Source organism: Equus asinus, chromosome 5, assembly GCF_041296235.1.
Source record: "Equus asinus isolate D_3611 breed Donkey chromosome 5, EquAss-T2T_v2, whole genome shotgun sequence".
NCBI lineage: Eukaryota > Metazoa > Chordata > Mammalia > Perissodactyla > Equidae > Equus > Equus asinus.
In genome coordinates, this window is record NC_091794.1 from 16,643,310 (window position 1) to 16,663,011 (window position 19,702).

Sequence of the window (19,702 nt, forward strand, 5' to 3'; positions counted from 1 at the left end):
TTATAGTTCTCCAGGTGTCACAAGGAACGCTAAGAAAGTAAATGGCAATCACCATTTCTTCCCGAAACAGGATCCTTCCCCCCGCCCCCAAATCAGTAATTATCAATGGTTTATCTTCCTAGAATAAAAACTGAAAAAATTTTCTAAAAGTAGGGAAGAAAATCTTTTTTCTTTTCCCCAGAGGAATACAGCGAACACGCAACATCAGGTCGTTTTGTACACGTGGGGTCAAAATAGACTACTTGGAAAATTAAAGTGCCTTTTCCTGGAGTATATTCCTGATTCTTCACCTTCTTCAGTCTAGACTGGGACATCGGTTAAGAAGGAGGAGGTTTGTGGTGTTAGGGTGACCATCTTGGTTCCCATTCCCTGGAAATAACCTTAAAATATCCATGTCTTGCATACTGAGATGCAGAAAGAGAGTTTCAAACTTTCCATCTCATTGTTATTTGTGTTCTGGAGTCTCATTAATCTCTTTCGCAGGATGGAGGCTCTTCCCTGGTGCTGATTATAGACAGAGTGGATCCTATATTTCTGTCTAGAAAACCCGCACCACCAAGACTTCACCATATCTCATTCCAGATTGGCTTCACATAATCACAGCAATAAATATCCCAAAATGAGAGTCATTCAAAAACCTGTCGAATTTAACCAGATACTTCAAACGGTTTGTGGTTGGTGTAGGAATTATGGTGCCAGTATCTACCACTATTCCTACCGTATGACTGAAGCTCTCCACCTGTTTTTCTCCACCTTGATGTACAAAAAGATGGTATTTAGATTCTAACACATGCCCATGGGTTTACCTAGAGGTCTTTGGAATTTCTGAAGTACAAACTAAAACACTACCCATTTTCTCCCACTTAATAAAGCATATTAGACAACACAAGTGTATGAGTGTTATTTTATCTTAGAAACAATCTTGTGTTCATTTTACTTTAATTTTTAAAAGAGTAAATCATATATATATACTTCATAAATTTATTATTCATAAAAAATTTGTTGTAACACGTCACACTCGATTGAAACATACCAGTATTTCTTATTACTGGCAATAAAAGTCATTGGTATAGTATATGCATTTATTCACTCATCCAACAAACATTAATTGAACACCTATTATGTGTCAGGGCAGTGCTAGATACAAGAGACCACAGATGAATAAAGCAATGTCTCTTCTTCTGTTAGTCTATTGATGTGAGCAATTGGGCTTCTATCTAGCTTTGGTAAACAGGCTATGAATGGGCAGAAATTCACTGGGGGTAGTACACGTGGAGAAGAAGATGCCATGAATTAACTGATTAAAACAAATAAACAAACAAAAAATCTGAGTACCTGATCATTTTGGGTTCCCTCCAAAGAAGAGTCTGAGACAAGGACTTGGGTGCAGGTAGTAATTTGGAAGGTGATCTCAGAAGGCAGGAGTGAAGGAATGGCAAGAGTGAGTCAGTGAGGAGGAAAAGACAATAAGTCGTCCGTGTCAAAGAGGTCAACAGTGTGGCAACTGGAACGCAATTCTACCAGGATCTCTGACTTGTACATAATGCCTCTAGAAGTGTCAGAAAGCAATAGAGGCTGGAACATTTTTTCTCCAGCTCTATTCCTCCTTTGATTGACTGTTGCCCTCCCTAGGGCATTAAGCTGCCAACTCTCCTTCCCCAATCCAATGTAGATTTATTGAGCTCTCTCAGTTCTTGGCAAAGGTCCGGGGGCAGAATGCAGAGAAGCACTCTTGAGGTGGGCCTCTGGGCTAATGCTGAACTGCTTCAGATGCAGCTGAAATCAGGGGTGATCTGAGGGACAGTGACAGAGTGCCAGACACATCTGCTAGAGTGACCTATCAAGACTTGGCGAGGGGGGCATAACACACTGTGCAACCTGATCTAGCAGCCCCTAAAGGGCTGTCTGGAGTAGGGTTAGACTGACATCTTACTAAATTATACTCTGCATAAAGTGTCTCTGACTTCTGCAGGAAGTCAAGCTTTAGGACAGTAAATCCTGACACTGTCCAGCTAAAAAAACAGAAAAATGTCGACTTGCTAACCTGCTTACCTGACTCTGGCTATGATGTCAAGATTGGACTCTTAGCAGGTCTTAGGAAAATCCTGACGTTCGTTTACCAATTACCCTCTGGAAGTTGATAGGTATCGATCTCCCTGTGTTTCAGGGAAGAAATCTTTGAACTGCTTTAGCGAGTTTTTCCAAAAATGGTGACGCACCTTTGCCTCATTTTGTCATAACTGAGCCTACTGAAAAGTTTCCTGACATTCTGAACTCATGGCAATAATATCTGTGTTGTTGTCTTTGGTTTGTACTGTTTTGTTTTGTATTAAAGTAGAGGAAAAATGGGAAAGGTTAAGGATTGCACCTAAATGCATTAAGCTTGAAGGCCTTCAACATAAACGAGAAGATTTATAGAAAGTTATTAGGACCTTTCAGCTTCTATAAACATTTCGTTACTGCTGACAATACCCACTTTAGTTAACCCTGCCCGAGCAGTTCCTGTGTTGCTGTAAGGTTGAAGGTGAGTTTATTTTGCAATTCACCAAGCAGCGTAGGAGTTTTCTGGAGAATTTTGGTTTGGGAGCCCAGAGCACAAGGTAAAACAATAGATACTTTTATGGTTACAGGAGAAGAATTGATAAACCCCTCATTCTTCTATTATAATATATAAAGGAAAGGACTGTATTCCTAATCCCTAGGAAATGTGGCGGGTAGATGACGGTCCCTTATATGAACATATGTGGCTTCCCTTTGACATTGAGTGGGCAAGTCTTTAAAAAAAGTTCTGAAAAATAAAAAAGTGCCCCAGGGACCATTTAGGCTCTGTCAGTGAGTTCCATCCTGAGACATCCAATCTAGTTGCGCAGAAACCAAATGTCAATATTTACAAAGCTCTTCCCATCTTATATCCCACTTCCTTTTTCGTTTATGCTTTTTCTTCCCCTTTTCCTGCCTCCCTATGCCCTAGATCCACAACTTCACTCTTGATTCCATTTGCTCTCATTTCCCCCACCCCATCAGTCAGTCTGCAATCTGTTCATCCCCAAATAGGCTTCAGTGATGGAAAAGAAAGGGCTCAAACAGCCATCGTCCAACACAGGGAACAGCAGAGGGTGATGGACGGTGACTGGGACAAGGCCAGAGGATGCAGGGGGCTCAACACTCTGAGGCTCTTAACCCACCGCATGATTGGGCTTCAGCAAGCTTGATGGCTGTATCAAGCTTCGTGATTTCAGAGCTTTCATGGGCTGACAAGGACTTGCTAATTTCAAACTTTCTAACCAATTACAATCACAAAAAGCTCAGGACAATAATCAGAGAGCAAAATGAAACTGCTGGAGTGAAGCAGCCCTCCTCAGGGTTCAGTGTTGCGGCTCTGCCAGGCAATGTGCAGCTGGGACTCTGCTTCAGTAAGTAAATAAAAATACATTATAAAATACAAACATGCACCATGGACCCCTCTCGCTGTCTTGTTTCCAGGAGTGGGCTATGTCAGAACCCTGTCCTGCATTTAGCCCATTAATTTCTGATGGTGTTAATTAAAAACTTTTGAGGCTGGTTTGAATGGAAAATACCTCAAACAGTGTTTCCTTTATTGAAACACCAAGTTCCAAGTCTTGGATTATTAGGTTAAGCTCTGTCAGCAGTGAGACCGACATAAATGTTTTTCCTACCATCTGCTTTGATGATGATAATAATAATAATAATAATGATAAATAAATGAAAAGGAAGAAGAGAAACTGTTGAGGTTGAAACTCTCTTATTTCAACCTGATCTTTTTAAGGACTAAATTGAAAATCCAGGTCCCTGAATGTAGAACATATGATTTTTAAAAAATCTTTTTTCAAATTCTTACAGAACATTCAAATAACCCAATGTTCCAGGACCTGAATTTTTTATATTTGAAAATGGGGAAAGCTGCTTAAAATAAGTGAATCAGCTGCTAAGTGATTTCTCTCTGTCTCTTCCCCTACTCTTTCTCGAAAGGCTGAGAAAATGCTTAAAATGGTATATGCAATTGATATGTGCTGCTTAAGAAGCTTAATATAATTACGGAGGACTCAGACTTTCGATTTAAAAATAAGATGGGCTGGAGCAATAGAAACTCTGAGTTGTGAGTATTCATCCCGCATGGGGTGTGGGAAATGTTTCCAAACTTTTAATCCACTGAACAAGGTAAGGAGTGCAAAGTAGTTATTCACAGATTTCTCTCTCCTCCTGGAAACCTAGGGAAACCCGGGAAATCCAGGGAGCAATGTAAGGGGATAGTGTGACAGACGCGGTGCAGGCAGCAAGCAAATAAAAAATCCATCTCTGCCATCCAAGGCTTTTGTGAAGTACTAAGGAAACCACCAAAACATTCTGATTGGTTTCTAAGACTTTTCTCCAATTTTATTTTTTAATCATTCTTCCCTTGTACAGGGGGCTAAAGCCTTGGTAACCCAGTCTGAGAGGCCCCATGAATGTCATCTCACAGATGCCCTTTTCTCATTTGTGTTTTCATAGACCCAACTTTCTCTACCATTTTCTGTCTCCTAACCTGTTTATTCACACTGTCTGCAACATGATCTGAGTCCTTGAAAGACCTCAAGACTTTCCTTTTCAACTCCAAGGTCTTCATCACTCTTATTCTTGTTTTGATTTACATATCTCTAAAGAGGATGAAGTTCTTCATAAAGGCTAAGCATTTTGGCGAATCGCTTCTCCTTCCCTCCCTACCAGCAGGCTGCATTGGCCTTACCCTCTTGGAACAGTGCAGAATTGGCCTCCTAGCTTGATGTGACATGATAGGAATCCTTTAACAACAACAACAACAAGGACAACAACAATAACCGAAAACTCTCACGTTACAGCACACGAGGAGAATATGTAGAGAAATAGAGCTACAACTCCAAGAGAGAAACAGGCTTGAGCAAACCATGACATGCGTGTAATTGTTCACAAAATTTATGGATTTTCCCCCGAGTAAACTGATAGGTAATATTGTCTACAAAGGACAAGTAAATGTAAATTAACAGACATGTAGCAAATGAGTGCATTTGAGGATGAATTCCAGCTGAAATGATTTTTTTTCCTAGAGACTAAGTTTTTGTTAAACTTAATCCTTACTCTCTTCCCTCTCCAGCAGCAGAAACATCTGGTCGGTTTTAGATTCCCCTTGGATTTCCAACTTCAAAGAGAATTATAAAGAATAACAAATTCATGTACCGGCACTAAAAAAAATTAGAGCAGCAGGAGAGAATGGTAAAATTGTCCTTATTTGACTGCTAGTGACAGGCACTACAGGCAGAACTATAAGGAAGACAAAGGCAAGATCACCGTATGACAACCCAGAGTTCCTGGAAGGGACTGAATCTTTGGCTACATGCGAATATGCATGGGGCCCTTAGCAACCTATACGGAGATTGTTCCCTGCTTAAGTGAAAAAAATAAATAAAAAAGTAAAAGGAGTTAGAAGGTATAAAAAATAAATGGGTTCCCATTTATCCGTTGCATAGTAACATCAACAAAAGTTTGTTGAAAGAATGACCTTGGAGACAATCTTAAAAATTCATTTAGCTTCCGGGTTTTTTATTTGATCTGCAGAAAACTGTTGAGTTCTGATTCTAAGGGATGGATGAGCCATCCCAGCAGTAACTCAGGCTCCAAAAAATCCACTAGACCTATCATGTCCTCATGAAAGATTAGACCTTCGAGGGTCTCAAAAGTTGTCTGTTTCTTCCTTGCTCTGAATCCTTATTATCAAGGGATAGCCAGCATCAAAGTCCTCCAGGAGTGGAGGAATAGGGTTTGAATGAACTGTTGATGTTTGTAGTTGTGCCAAGTTGTACTTGATATCACTTTATAGAACTGAATTTATCTTTCTCCTCTGTCATTTTCTTAGCAAAACTGAAATACGTTTCTTGGAGTGCAGTTCTTCACGTAAGCAAACATTAGAAAATGAGAATAGTTAGAGAAAGTACAATTTTGCCACTGTAATTACCTCTTACAACCTTCCCTCCTTCCTGTTTTATGTGCAATGTGTACAGCAACAACAATAAAAAAGACACGATTAACCAATCAACTTGTTTGTGGACAAAGAGAGAGGAAGAGTTAAGGGCTAAAATGTCTTTAAATAATTAATTATAAAAGTCTTTAAACTTAGTATTCAGAGGTTACAGATCCTCACACCACAAATACATTAGGTTGATTCACAGTGTGGCCATCAAAAACCCAGAAAGCAAATTACTTTTGACCAAAAAGTATACATCAACAGCATGCTAAGAATATTTCATGGAGTAGGACACAACAAACAGAACTAATCCTCTCGGGAGCCTAGCATGGTTTACTAATGGACAATCCACAAAAGAGAAGACCATCTCCAAAGTATGTTCTTTATACCATAGGCTTTCAGTAATCTCTAGAGAAGTGGGAAAAATGAAGACTTCTCCTCAGCACTTCCAGTCTAAAAGGACTGAGCTAGCTGCAAAATCATTTCTTTGAATATCTTTGCCTTGAGGGGGGTTTTCGTCCTTCCCTCACCACTCCAGGTGAGGCAGAATCACCAAAGTTATGTCAGAAAGGGAATCTCATCATTCCCATCCTTCTGGTAAATGTGTGTGATGGTGTGTTACATGTCCAATAGTTTATCCAGAAAATATGCCAACTTCATGAAACGTGGATCTGATGATATGAGCAAACAGGTTTTTTTTTCCTTTGCAATTATCTTTGTCTTTAGATTTAAAATGAAAATCCTGGCTTGATGGAAGTATTTACAAAGGATTCCCTGCCCTATATAAGCAGAATCATCCAACCATGATTCTGAACTTAGCTAGGGGGAAGGAGGCAGAGGATATGGAATACTACTTTACTCCAAGAAATGTTGTTTTATAGCCTGAGCACACACAGGTCACAAAGGTAACAACGACTGAACAAACACCAGACCCAAAGGCCAAGCATAAGGAAATGCCACACACACATACCAAGAAGCAAACGCTATCATTAATAATAATAATTATTGTTATAGCTGTTATCCTGATGAGGCATTGATGGTTCACTTGGGTGTAATGTATAATACATTAGCTGGAAAAAAACATGGGTAAACGTACTCTTCTCTTTAAAAGGCAGTTTATATTCTAGGTTTATATGACATGAGTTACATAATCCAATACCGCATGTAGGAAAAGGATGCAGGAAGAACTGAAGACTTATGTCTTTATTTCAGTTGTTGTGTTGTTAATATCAATCTTAAAATAATGATGAAAAGGTGAGCTGTTTTAAAATACGGCTATTATGGGTTATGGTAAAATATCGTTGCAGCTTAAAATAGTACAGTGGCTAGCTCCTACCTATCTTTGCTTGGAAGACCTGCCTCAGTGCCAAGCCATCAGATCCATTCTTGGCTTCTTGAGGACATCTTAATGACGGTAACACCACGTCAGGGTAAAGGAGAAACAGGAATGATCAGAAGACTGAGGGGAAGCGAAAACGAAATGGAAAGCAAAAAAGAGTGTATTGTTTACACCATCCAGTCCGGCAAATTTTACAGATGCTTTCTGTTTGCTTGGGATAGTTTATTGCTTATGTTATATTTCTCTTCTTTCTTTTTTTTTCCATGTGCTTTCCTCTACCAACTTTGGCTGAAAATATTTTGTATGTGTCCATACTGTAAACCCTCATATTTTTCTAGAGATTTAGTGTGGTGGAGAAGCTTTTTTTTCTTCCCCAAGGGTTAGGCACATCAATATTCTAGCTACTCACTTTCGAGGCCAATGGAAAATGTGCTCCTAAGATTAAATAGACCTGAGTAACACATAAATTCAGTTTATACTGATGCAGTATGTTACACAGTTACTCACATCCTGAATTTCTGATGAGTGGAATACACCTGTTGCATAACACACTGCTAGTGAACAGTCACTGACCTGGAATTTAAAGTCAGAGAGGCAGGACAAAACTCCGAGTCTAGTTCTCTAAGGAGAGCCTGATTTGCACAGAGCATTCCTCATCTGTGGAGCTCTGTGTGTAAATGATCTAGTCTAGCTGTGGAAAGCCGAGTCATAGAGGGTTCTTTAAGTATTCTCAGAACAAACTAGAGCAATACATACAGGTACACAGGGAGCACTCTTTGTTCTGCAATGCACCATCTCCCTCCAATCCTGCTTCCCCAAACATAGTCCTTTTTTAAAAAAATTATTCAGACTATTAATATATAATTCCTTCCTTTTCAGACTTCCTAAGTGCCCCCTTAGGAAGAAACCCTCTGTTTCTGCCAATAAACCTTAAAAAACTATATACTTTTAAATCCAGTGTTAGATTTGATTTAAGTAGGTTCACCATATTTATCCAGTATGGGTTGGCCAGCCACACTGGACTTCTAAGTCATCAGAGGAGTGTTTTCTTCTCACCTCAGAATCAGAATTGTATATAACACAGCATATATCCAATAATGAGTATAATTAATGCTACATAGGTCTGGCATAGAAATTATCATCCTAAATTTGAGTCACATAAAATAAGTGCCAAAAAAAAAAAGTTCCTCCAAGAAACCTAGCCAAAGCTGTGAACTCTCTCTAGCCAACCAAATGGCCCTATGGCTTACAGATGTACCTGAGAATATTATGAAACACACTGATGAGCTTTTATGATCAATTGTTACATTTTAGAAAATATGACGGCAGTATACTCAGAAGAAAAATAATCCTGTAAACAATGATCAAAACTATTTATCTGAATGTTTTTAACATTATTATGTAAAAAAGTCCTGATGGGCCTGAAATGTTGATGGACTAAATGCTATGATGTCTGAGATCTGCTTCAAAATAACATGGCACTAGCACCAGAAAATGACAGGCCACGAGTTAATCATTGTACAAGGTGGGTGTTGGGTATATAGGAGTTCACTGTAATAATCTGTCTGCATTCACGTCTTTGAAAGTTTTCATAATTAAAAATTTAAAAATATATACTTATTTGAATTTTATTCATTTACTTATTTATTGATTGATTCATTTAGTCTTTATATGCAAGATATTGTGGAAATGTAAAAAGTGAAAAACCGAATCAAAAACCAACGTTCCTCTTGGATATTTAGGTTATATAAGCTATTCCTCGTCAGGAAAAGTATATATTTATTTAAAATGATGTTTTTAAGGACTGTGTAATTACATGTAGAATTTTCAGGTTAAATTTTGAAAGCAGGCCACAAAATTATATACAAAGTATGATTACAGCATGTTTAAAAAAATATATCCCCAGGGGAAGATGAAAGTAAGGAAATATATCAAATGGTTATTAATGATTGGATTTAAATTATAGAAATAATTACTTTAATTTTTCTTCATTTTACTCCTATGTGTGTTTCCAAATTATTTTTAATGAGCATGTATCATTTTAAAATGAAAATAAATATTTATTCATTAGTGGATAAGATGTGCTCTCCTTTCCCAAGGAGCTTTTCATTTGCTCAAACAGAGAAACTGCAAACACACAGCATTGCCCTGATAGTTTAAATCTTCATACCTGGAAGGGAAATACACCCACAGGAAAAGAAACGTCAATACAGATTTTATCTGATCATAGAAACATAAAGAGTTTCTCTGTGTTGGATAGAAATAGGGGAGGAACTGGCTTCTTTGCAAGCCAGAAAGAGTGTGAAATTCAGGCCGTTTTGTGATGAGATCATTTTGCAATGAATGCAAAAGGAGCGACAAATGAAAGTTACCAAATAAGCCGGTCCCTTGAGGTCCTGACGCTCACGCTGATATGAGTTTCCTTTTGGGCAGCATAACAAGCAAAGCGTGGGAGTGCGAGTGGGGAGGGAGGGGAAGTTACAATCTTAAAGGCTTGTGGCCTTCACTGGCGAGATGGATTTGTTCAGAGAGACAGAGATAGATGTGGAACAGAATTAGAAACAAAAATACAGTGACAACTATGGATTATGTGCAACGGCTATGGAAAGTCCCTGTTTGAAAGCTATCTTTATTACTCCAAGAGATCATTTTCCTCATTTTATGCACATTCATATAAAGTGAAGTCAAGAGTGTAACTTTTAAAGGTTTGGATGAGTATGATGTTCATGACTAAATAGCCCTGGCTAGAGTCAGGCAGAATATTGTCAAATGCCAGGCAAGTCCCACTTCACTCCTCCTCCCTCTTGGGTATAGTCGCCAGTGCATTTCAATGCAGGCCAACCTCTAGCAAAGTCAGCTCTTTCTGGCTCTGTCTGACTTGATGAATCTCTACCATATACCCTCAGTTCTGACCCGCACTGTCCTCCCAGCCACTGAAATCTCGAGTTCTAGAAGACCACAATACCAACCTTTTTGAAACTTTACAAATTTTCACTAAAAGACACATAGACCTTAAAGTGCCAAACCAGGCTCACCTGCAATCCCGGTCTTGGTACTCTTACTTAACTGTTAAAGGGGGAGTGGCTATATTCATGTTCCTAAAGGGCATTTTCCCTTCTGTTTGTGGGTGTACACAGAGCAATCATGTCTGATTTTAAGATTGATCCAAATGAAGCAAATGCCTTTCAAATTTGCAGCATGCCACAGAATATAATAGGTAGTTCAATGCATCACAAAACGTATGTGGAGAGTTTTGTGTTTGTTTGCTTAATGCCGAAACATCTAATATTCTACACTGGAAACATCAGTGCCCAACTTCACCATATCACCCTCTCTGTTCACTCAGGAGTCTCCTTTGGAAATATATCTCTCCCTCTTGGAGAGTCTTCCAAACAAGTCCTTTGAATACTTCCACCCCTATGTAGCAAAATCTTTGTAAAATATTCATCAAAATCAGTGATAATATGTTCTTGGGATCACGATTTTTATCATTCTAAATGATGGCATTTCAAATGAACAAATAGGATATGAAAGATGTACCCTTCACCAACATCAAAATATGTTCTGATCAAATTTAGTACTTGAGGTGGTGGACTCATCACGCCTTCCAGTCTAATTCTTTCTAAGGTTTGGAGAAATATACTTGACTTCTTTGCAGCTCAATATTTTGGACAGCCATTTAGAGACAATGAAACCTACTTACCAGACAGTAACGTCGTGAGGAATATCCAGTTAGTGATGATGAAACTTTCTGAAATGAAGAGAGCACAGTAAACATGAGGTATTTAACGAATGTACGACAACATGGCATTCATAGAAAATAACTCATTGACTTCTCACTTTGGGACACTGACTTGGTGATATTATATAAAAAGCAAAGGATCTTTCCCTTTGGGAATGAAAATACAACTGTGCACTGAGAAAGTGGCTCTTGTAACTGCCTGCTTGTTTAACTTCACAAGCTCTAACCAGTTGTGAATGACTTGTTGCCCATGTCTGCAATTCGCTGTAACTTGTGTTGAGAAAGTTATGTTTTATGGTTAATTATCCATGGTCTGTTTAAAAAAATAAATCAAACCATTGTGAACCACCAGGATTTGCAGCTCCATTTGAACTTTACTGTACTTTTGATTACACATTTTGTAAATAAAAACTAACTGGTTTCTCCTTGTTTTTGGTTGTTTGTTACTTGTGTTCTGGATATAAATATTGTGGCAATGGTGGGGGAACAAGCAATGGATTATTTACCCCTGGTTTCATGAGTTGTGAGTTACTGGCCTTATCCTCCTTCATGAGTATAAATAAATGTATAGTATTATATTCCAAGTCCTGTAAGACAAATGGAATGAGTGAAAGGAAACCTTTTAAAACCAAAAACTTTTATCCTAAGACACAGAGCAACAAAACAAACCCCAAATTAACATTTAAAATGCTTCTATTGTGGAGCAACAAAATCCCCAAATATTATACAATCTGCATGTTAAAAATTGCTTGCCTAACGAGCAGCAGTCTATCAATAAATCCACATGCTTGTCTTTTCACTGCTTTTATAATTTAGAAGCCATAGGTGGTTTTCCCAGAGATCATCTCCCACCCCCAATATCATCACCAGAACGAAAATAGCAAGTATAACTAACTTACGCCAAAACTGATTTAGAACGATCAGGAATCATTGATGCTAAAAATAGTAAAATACTATATAAAAGAAGAACTCTATGTAAAATCTGTCTATAGTCATCATCCTAGGACCTACATAAGCAAAAAAAAGTCTAAAAAACAATTTCCAGGGATCATGAGAAGAGTCGAGATTCAAAGGACCCCGTGACAGAGTGCAAGAGGAGTATATCTGAGACCCAGGATTCTAACAAGTACCTAACACATTTGCATATGAAACTTAATGAGGATCACCAAAGTAGCTTGCCAAAAATTATGTTTTCTAAATGAGCCAATGGTCTATGCAGCACTGACCATTAAAAAGGACCTCTAGGAAAGCTATAAAATAGCCTTCTGCAATTTGCAACTTTTATAAAGACAAAGATTTTCTTGTAAAATGGGATGCTCTGTCCATTGCTGAAGCTTGAAGAACGCTGTAGCCCATTTCATCTTACCCCTTTATTACTCGCATGGCTTACTGCTTACCTGTATAAGCACTATGTGGGAATGGCCACAGCAGCTCACCAAAACATGGTAAAATATTTATGAAGCAGCTACTATGTGCCAGGCACAACTAGAGTGTTTCTGCTTGAGAAGGTAAGTCAGTGACTGAGGTTCTTGTTGCAGCATTTAAAAATATCTATTACTACTGCCAACAGCAATGAAAAGCTGGGTTGAAAGAGTTGTAAAGGACTTCTGAAAAATTGGAAAATGTTTAAAACTCTCCCTAGCTTCTTGCATGCCCTGGAAATAGAAGGTTTAGGCCCGCCAGCCTTTCCTAAGCCTGGATCCCATATTGCAGAAGAAAAATTAGCAGTCTATATGTTTCCAGGGCCGTGGTTACAACTGAAAATGAGGGCTGAACAGAATCAGCTGGCATCTATTGGGCAGTGAAAGGTCAATTCTGCCCTAAGTACGGTTCAGAGAGTGCAGAAACCCACTGAGATGAAAATGGAAGTTATTTTGACAAACTGAGGCAGGAAAAAATTTCAAAGATGCTTACTCAAGGATGTTTTTGGTCTATTTCTTTTATAACTGGATCCTCTAACTATTTTTGAAAACAAAGAAAATGTTCTTCTATAGACTTCTAAGTTTTCTTTTAAATCCAGGCAACCCAATTGAAAATCAGGCTACCTTAAATGACTTCCTGTATACAGAACTACACACCAAAAATAAGTGCCTAGTTACAGATAATCAATCACGTCAAAATTACATTATAAAGAATATATTTTACATGGCGCAGATTTCATTTTGATCATCAGGTACATACACACAAAATTGCATATTGTAATCCAAACGCAGCTATAACCCGTGTAGAGGGATACTTAGAAAAAAACATATGTGTAAATGTTAATTCCCACTTAAAGACTAGAATATTCTGACAAATTTTCACTAGTTTTCGACAAACAAATCTACCTGAACTATAGATTCTTCTAAGGGAAAAAAAGCTGAAAGGAGATGTATTTATAAAATACTTTAAAAATATATATTAGCTTAGCCATTACTCATATTAAGCAACAAAAGTTGTCTCCACATGTTCATAAATATGGAGACATGATAATCCCAATGATCATGATCCTTCAGTTGTTGCAACAGAAGGCCTCACATTTGGGTGATGAAACCTGAAAACCACACAAAACTCTTCTGGATTTTTATCTTTATGCACTAAGTTTTTCCATACAAAAGGAATCCTAAATACAACAGCTAACACACAAGAGAAAGTTAAACAATTAGGAAATAGCCTAAATTCTTTTTTAAAGTAAAGGAAAACTCACCTCTCACCTTCAGCAAACTCAAATGAACCAATTTCATATGGCCTTACCACCCAGAAGTAAAATACGACCTAAAGGAATGAGACTGATCCCAAATACAAGGAGATGAAGTGAGTCAACCTATCTTACTCACATCCATCCTCTCTCCTGCCCATTTTCACCTTTTCCGATTGCATTAAGAGCAATCAGAACTACCACCGCCTCTACTCCTCACACACCCTAGCAGATGCTAGCAATGCCTGGTGCTGTGCTCTTCATCATTTTGTATCCATATTATAACCATTTGATAAGCAGAAACTGAAAAGGAAGAACAAAACAAACCCCAAACGCCTTCCAAGCTCCCTCATCAGACAACTGCCTGTTCCTAGATGTTCCCAGAGGACATCAGTCAGTTAAGTGAAACAAAATATTATAACGGAGAAGGAAAACTGATAAACCTCATACAAATCTCACTGTGTTCCCATTTGAGCTGGGAAGGGAGTCACTCCAATGAAAAAGCAGGGGGTGTGGGAAATGAGAAGAGCTACAAAGAGAGAAAGAGAAAAAAAAAAAACTTTCAGTATACATTTGAGACTTAAAGGCAGGACAATGAATCCAAAGGTGTTTCAGCGAGTAGCGTGACAAAAAGCTCTAAATGAGAATTCCAGAATCCACAGGTTCTTAAACGGAACTGTTATTTAGGGGGTGAATTCCGTAGGGAGTTTGAATTAAGTGTCTCTCCTGTAGCATCTAGATGTTATAAGACTTTGGGATTTGAATGTACTTTGTTAGGAGAAAAAAACATTAGAGCTTTATACAGCTCCCAAAGTAAAAACCAACAGAAAGACAGGGTTTATGTAACTGGCTTTTTACATAAATATTACATCAGGATACATTTCAAATGAAAACACACACACATAGCCGTCTTCCTTATCCTCCTTCTATTTTAAAATTCATTTCATACTTTAAATGTTGTTGATTTTTCAAAAATAAGTAAAAACCAAGTCAGCATTAAACACCTCAGAATAATTTTAGTCTTATATTACCTGGAAAATTCACCACATCATGGAGAGTCACAAAATCCTGTTTTAAAGCCAGTTAAGGCACTGACAATTATGGGATGTTTTGCTGCAGCCTAGGGCAACTAGAAATGGCCATGGATGTTAACTAACTCCCTTCTCAACAGTCTGAGAAAAGGGAAAAAAAACTGTAAGTTTCCCCATCTGTTATTTCCTTTTTTTTTTCTTTTTGGCTGTGGAAAAGTAAAATTATGCAAGAGCTTTTGAATGTAAAGGCTGTGTGTGCTTTTTCCCTTTTTGTCTCTGTGTACCGGTTATGTGATGTTGCGTAACTGAGTACAGAGTAGGCGGGTAGCGTTTACTATTGATTTACACTATGCCATCTAATGAATTCAGAACACTGAAAAGAAAGGAGCGGGAGGGGAGGGAGGAAAAAGGAGAAAAAGAGGAACAGGGCAAGGAAAAAGGAGGAACGGTGGTAGGGTGGTGGGGGGAGAAGAGCTCATTTAGAGAAACAATTCAACGCCTCAAATGGTTTCATTCTTATTCCCTCTAGCTCTGACTTTTGGTTATTGTTCAGGTCTCAGAAAAATGGTCTGGAGCTAGTGACCCCAATACTCCAATCTTATTTCTAATGGGGATTACTGGCAGGTGAATGTCTGAAAGTACTAATGTGTCAAATTACTTGAAAGCAATTCCACTAAACTGTCAGACTTCTCCATATGCACCTATCTATCATTCTCTCTATGCATTTGCGAATCTGTGTCTGTGATAGCCAATGCTATGGTCCAACCAGTTTACCTAGGCACAAATATTATTTGAAAGACACACAGGGATATCATCAGGGCAAAAAGAAATGTGTTCTATTCTACCCATCTCCTTTAAAAATGCATAAAGAATACATTTAGAAATCTTTAAATAGGACACTATCTTACTTTGAAAGAAGATATGCCACAAATTATTTGGCTAAATAGAACAGCCCTACACATGATAACGTAAGAGAAATGGGCAAAATGAAGAAAGACTCTAAACTGATAAACAATACTTGCAAAAGAAATTTAAATAACTGTAATTTCTTATGTTATCCTTATGGAGACCACTTAAAATTTAACTCTTCATCTGGATGATTATAGACATTTCCAGTCCTCTGAGGCTGCTAAGTGCTTCCATGCCTTACAACGAGTTCCCAAAGCTTAGGCCAGAAAGTAAGGGTGAGGTTAATTCTGCTGCTAGTTACAGGACTTTCTTGTACCTGAGGGCCCTCCTATGGCTGAGAACATCCACCAAGGTGAGAAAGAAATAGAAGTTCTATCAGCAGCCAGCTAAAGAACAAGGCAGGGAGCTTGTTTCCTTCCTGAATGTGGGGTTGTAAATGGTGACTGGGAAAAATCACATGAGGTCATGCAAAAGAAAGAACAAGAGTTTGTGGTTTCATTTCTGATCATCCAATGATCTTCTCTATTCACTCATTTGAGCTTAGAAAATATTCAACAGATGCTGATTCCATCCATTCGTCAGGGTTGTTTTAAAGACCGATGGCCATGTGCACATGGTTGTATGCTGAGCACCTAGCACGGTGCTTGGCACATTCTCTATCCTCAGCAAATTTGTTGAAAGAGTAAATTAATTACGGCGGAAACATTTCTGTCGGGAAAGTACACTAGAAAAGCCTCAGAAAAACATATTCCAATGATTTGCAGGAAACCTTAGGCTGTATTACTCTATCATTTATCTGCAGACACAAAATAATGATGTAGAGGAAGTGTCAGACAGCTATTTGGGGGTCAGTTGACTTCAGTTCCATTTTATTAGAAAAAAGCTTAACAAAAATTATAATACTGATAGGATCAGCAAAGTTTTGTGTTCATTTCCACCGGCCCTTTTGGACTATTTTTCATTTCAGCCTTGGGCACAGAAAAGTCCATTTTAATTTCCATGGACACATCCTAAAGAAAAAGTCATGGAATAGCAACATAATTCATCTTTTAAAAAATACTGAGAAGAATGTAGCCATTTAGTAATGGGAGAGAATATAACTTTTTGTTGAAGGGCAAGGCAGGTTGAGTTTTGATTAGGTTATGCAAATTTAAACTAATAGAAGGGCAACCAAGAATGTACTCATTTCCATTTTCTTGGTTAAACAGGAGTTTTATGAGAAAAAAATTTCTGGATTAGAAAGTCAGAAATGCCATCCTTCAGTTAATTGGAGAATGAGAGCTTTGGCGAAAGAGTTGCAAGTATAATCTCTCAAAAATTCCAGTTGAAGATTCAACTAAAAGCGTATTTTGTAGCCATAGTACTTTTGACAAAGTGGGGCTACCATCTTGTTAACTCAGCTAGGACTAAGCACGTACACTTCAGTCAAAACCTTCAAAAACTTTTGTTTGTTTTTTTTTAAGCTGGTCATTAGTATAATCTAATCATTTTCAGCAACTTCCTTCAATAAGCATCCTGGTGGTATGTCAATAAGACCATCCTATGTGCTATTTCATTTCGTGGATACTTAAAAGCAGATGAGAACTTGTCTGGCCCCCTCCTTTTGTATATGAAGATTCTGGAGCCTGGAAGAGAATGTTCTCAGGAGTATATATTTTGAGACAGACCTGGGAATAGCATCTAAAGCTCACAGTCATTTCTCCACAGCATAGGATAAGTCAAAGTTGTATAAGATGAATCTTATTTTAAATGCCATAAGAAAGATTTCAAAAGATTCTTTTGTAAGATAGGGAATCCTTACGTTATACAAAAATATTCACCTCAAAGCTATCTGATACTTAATTTTTTATCTTTCATCTGAGTCCTCTCTTCCTCCTCTTTTCCCTCTTTGGACTTTAGGAGAGACTCACTTTTTACTCTCTTTCTAGCTCATTTATACCCATTCTTGACCTCTAATTCTTCCCTTTCTCTCATTTTTCATCTGTTTCTCCAACTTTTATTGATTAGTCTTCCTCTTAAAAATCATTGTTTTGTTAATGTGCTTTGAGATCCTCAGAAATCATAAAGGAAGGAAAAATTTAAATTTAGTATTATGCAACAAATAGGGCTTTAGCATACACTTTAAAAAAATTGCAAGAAGATACTGATGACATACTGATGACTGACAGACTTTGCCAAAGAATATTACAGCTGTCTAGACCCCCGCATTGTCTGTAAGGAGCTGGGCCTCGTGGAACAGGAATCTCATGAAAGAAAATGAAGTTCAGAATCTCCAAACCACTCATTTTCCACTACGGCAGGTCACCTTTCTTTTCCCTTTTCTTTCTTTCCATTCCACAGATACAACCATTTTGAGGCTGACTACGGTACAGCAGGAGGAGATCCAGAGAAATCCTACTGGCTTCATGTGGCTTAATGATACTGGCCAAACTCCCTCAATTCCAAAAAAAGTCAGAAAGAGTTGCATGCTAAAATTGCAGTTACACAGAAAGTGAAGTCTCAGGAAGTTAAAAGAAACTCGGACATGAGAAACAGGTCTCTGGATAACAGGGAAAGAGCTGCCAGAATCATTGTAATTAAGATTGTGTCATTGTTTCCATTATAAACCTTAACTCTTACGGGGTTTACATTTCAGCTAAAATCATCAGCTCTAGGCTGAAACGCAGCTCCAAATATCTTAGAGTGGGAGGTATTTTTTTTCCTCCCTATTCCTTAAAAAAGAAAACATACAGCAACTCTTCAGCAATTTCAGTGACATTTGAATTCTGATCATACAATTTTCCCTAAAAAGAGTAGGTGCTAATTAAGAGTCCTAATCGACAGCGACCTAAAGTGGACAACATCCACCGTGGAATGACGGACATTCACTTGGTATATGAATGGGCAATAAAAGGATGTCCTATTATTTTAAAAGGCTTAATGTACATTAATTGGATGGATATTTCATTCCACTTTATTGATGTGAACAGGATTTCAGCAACACTTTGTTGAAAAGTCTCCCACTCCTGTTTGATCACTAGAAAACATTACAGTTATAGAAGCCAAAAATTCCTGATGGTTTCCTTAGGTCTCTTTCTTCATAAGCCCATTCTCTGGATGGGTATTAGATACTAATTTTTTAAACCTCTTTCTCCTATTTCTCTAGCATTGGCTATGATTTCTAATGGCTACAGTATGTCGTTGTACCACAGTGGTGAGAGGCAGAGGAGGAGGAAATCACAGACTTACATCAAAATTAATAGGCCAGAAGGAAAAGAGCATTTCTTTAGTACATATTATGTGCCACACATTTCATTAATATTATTCCATTTGATACAAACCTGCTGTGAAGTAAGTGAGATTGGTGTAAGTTTCATAGATTAGCAACCTAGTTACAGAGCTGTTAGCTAACCTGCTTAAGCACACAGAGCTAATTAAAAATGTATGCAGGTGAGCATCAGGCTCTGTTTGACTCCCAGGCCCATATGTACTGTAATGCATCACAAAACCAAGAGCAGAACATGAAGCCATCTAACCAAAAAGAATTCTCCATGCCAATGACGAGAGCCACCACATGCTGCAAGTGGGAGTTGGGAAGGGTAAAGGACTTCCTAAAAAGAAACAGGTTCTGACTTTGCTCTTGGCTCTGATAAACGCCTGTTTTCCAAATGCGTATTTGGAAGATGTTCTTTGTCGTAGGTAAGGAAATGCACAATCTCCTAGGAACATTTAAATCAGACCAGATATTTGAGCGTTTATAAAAATTCTTTTAAAGATTTATACTAGATAAAAGTTTAAAAAATATGATGCATAGAAAATTGGATGATTAATACAACATTAACAATTCAATATGTCTGTGTGTATGCGTGTGTGTATATGTGTGCATATACAATTTTTTTCTCCTTGCCAAAATTTCTGGTAATTACTACAAAGTACTTGACAAAAGCTGAATAGTAAATATGTTAAGCCAGGAGAAAAGGAAAGAAACAAAGAACAAGAAAAGGAGTGTGCGTGTGTGTGTGTGCATAAC

General features: G+C 37.9%; 1 protein-coding gene across 39 annotated transcripts in view; it reads right to left on the bottom strand.

Moving 5' to 3' along the window:
• ZBTB20 (zinc finger and BTB domain containing 20) overlaps positions 1–19,702 on the bottom strand; it is a 770,050-nt gene that overhangs the window by 342,753 nt on the left and 407,595 nt on the right. For all 39 annotated transcript variants that reach the window (XM_070508896.1, XM_070508879.1, XM_070508901.1 and 36 more), the window contains one exon: positions 11,038–11,085. The gene's annotated coding sequence lies outside the window, so the exon portion shown is untranslated. The remainder of the gene's footprint in view (positions 1–11,037; positions 11,086–19,702) is intronic.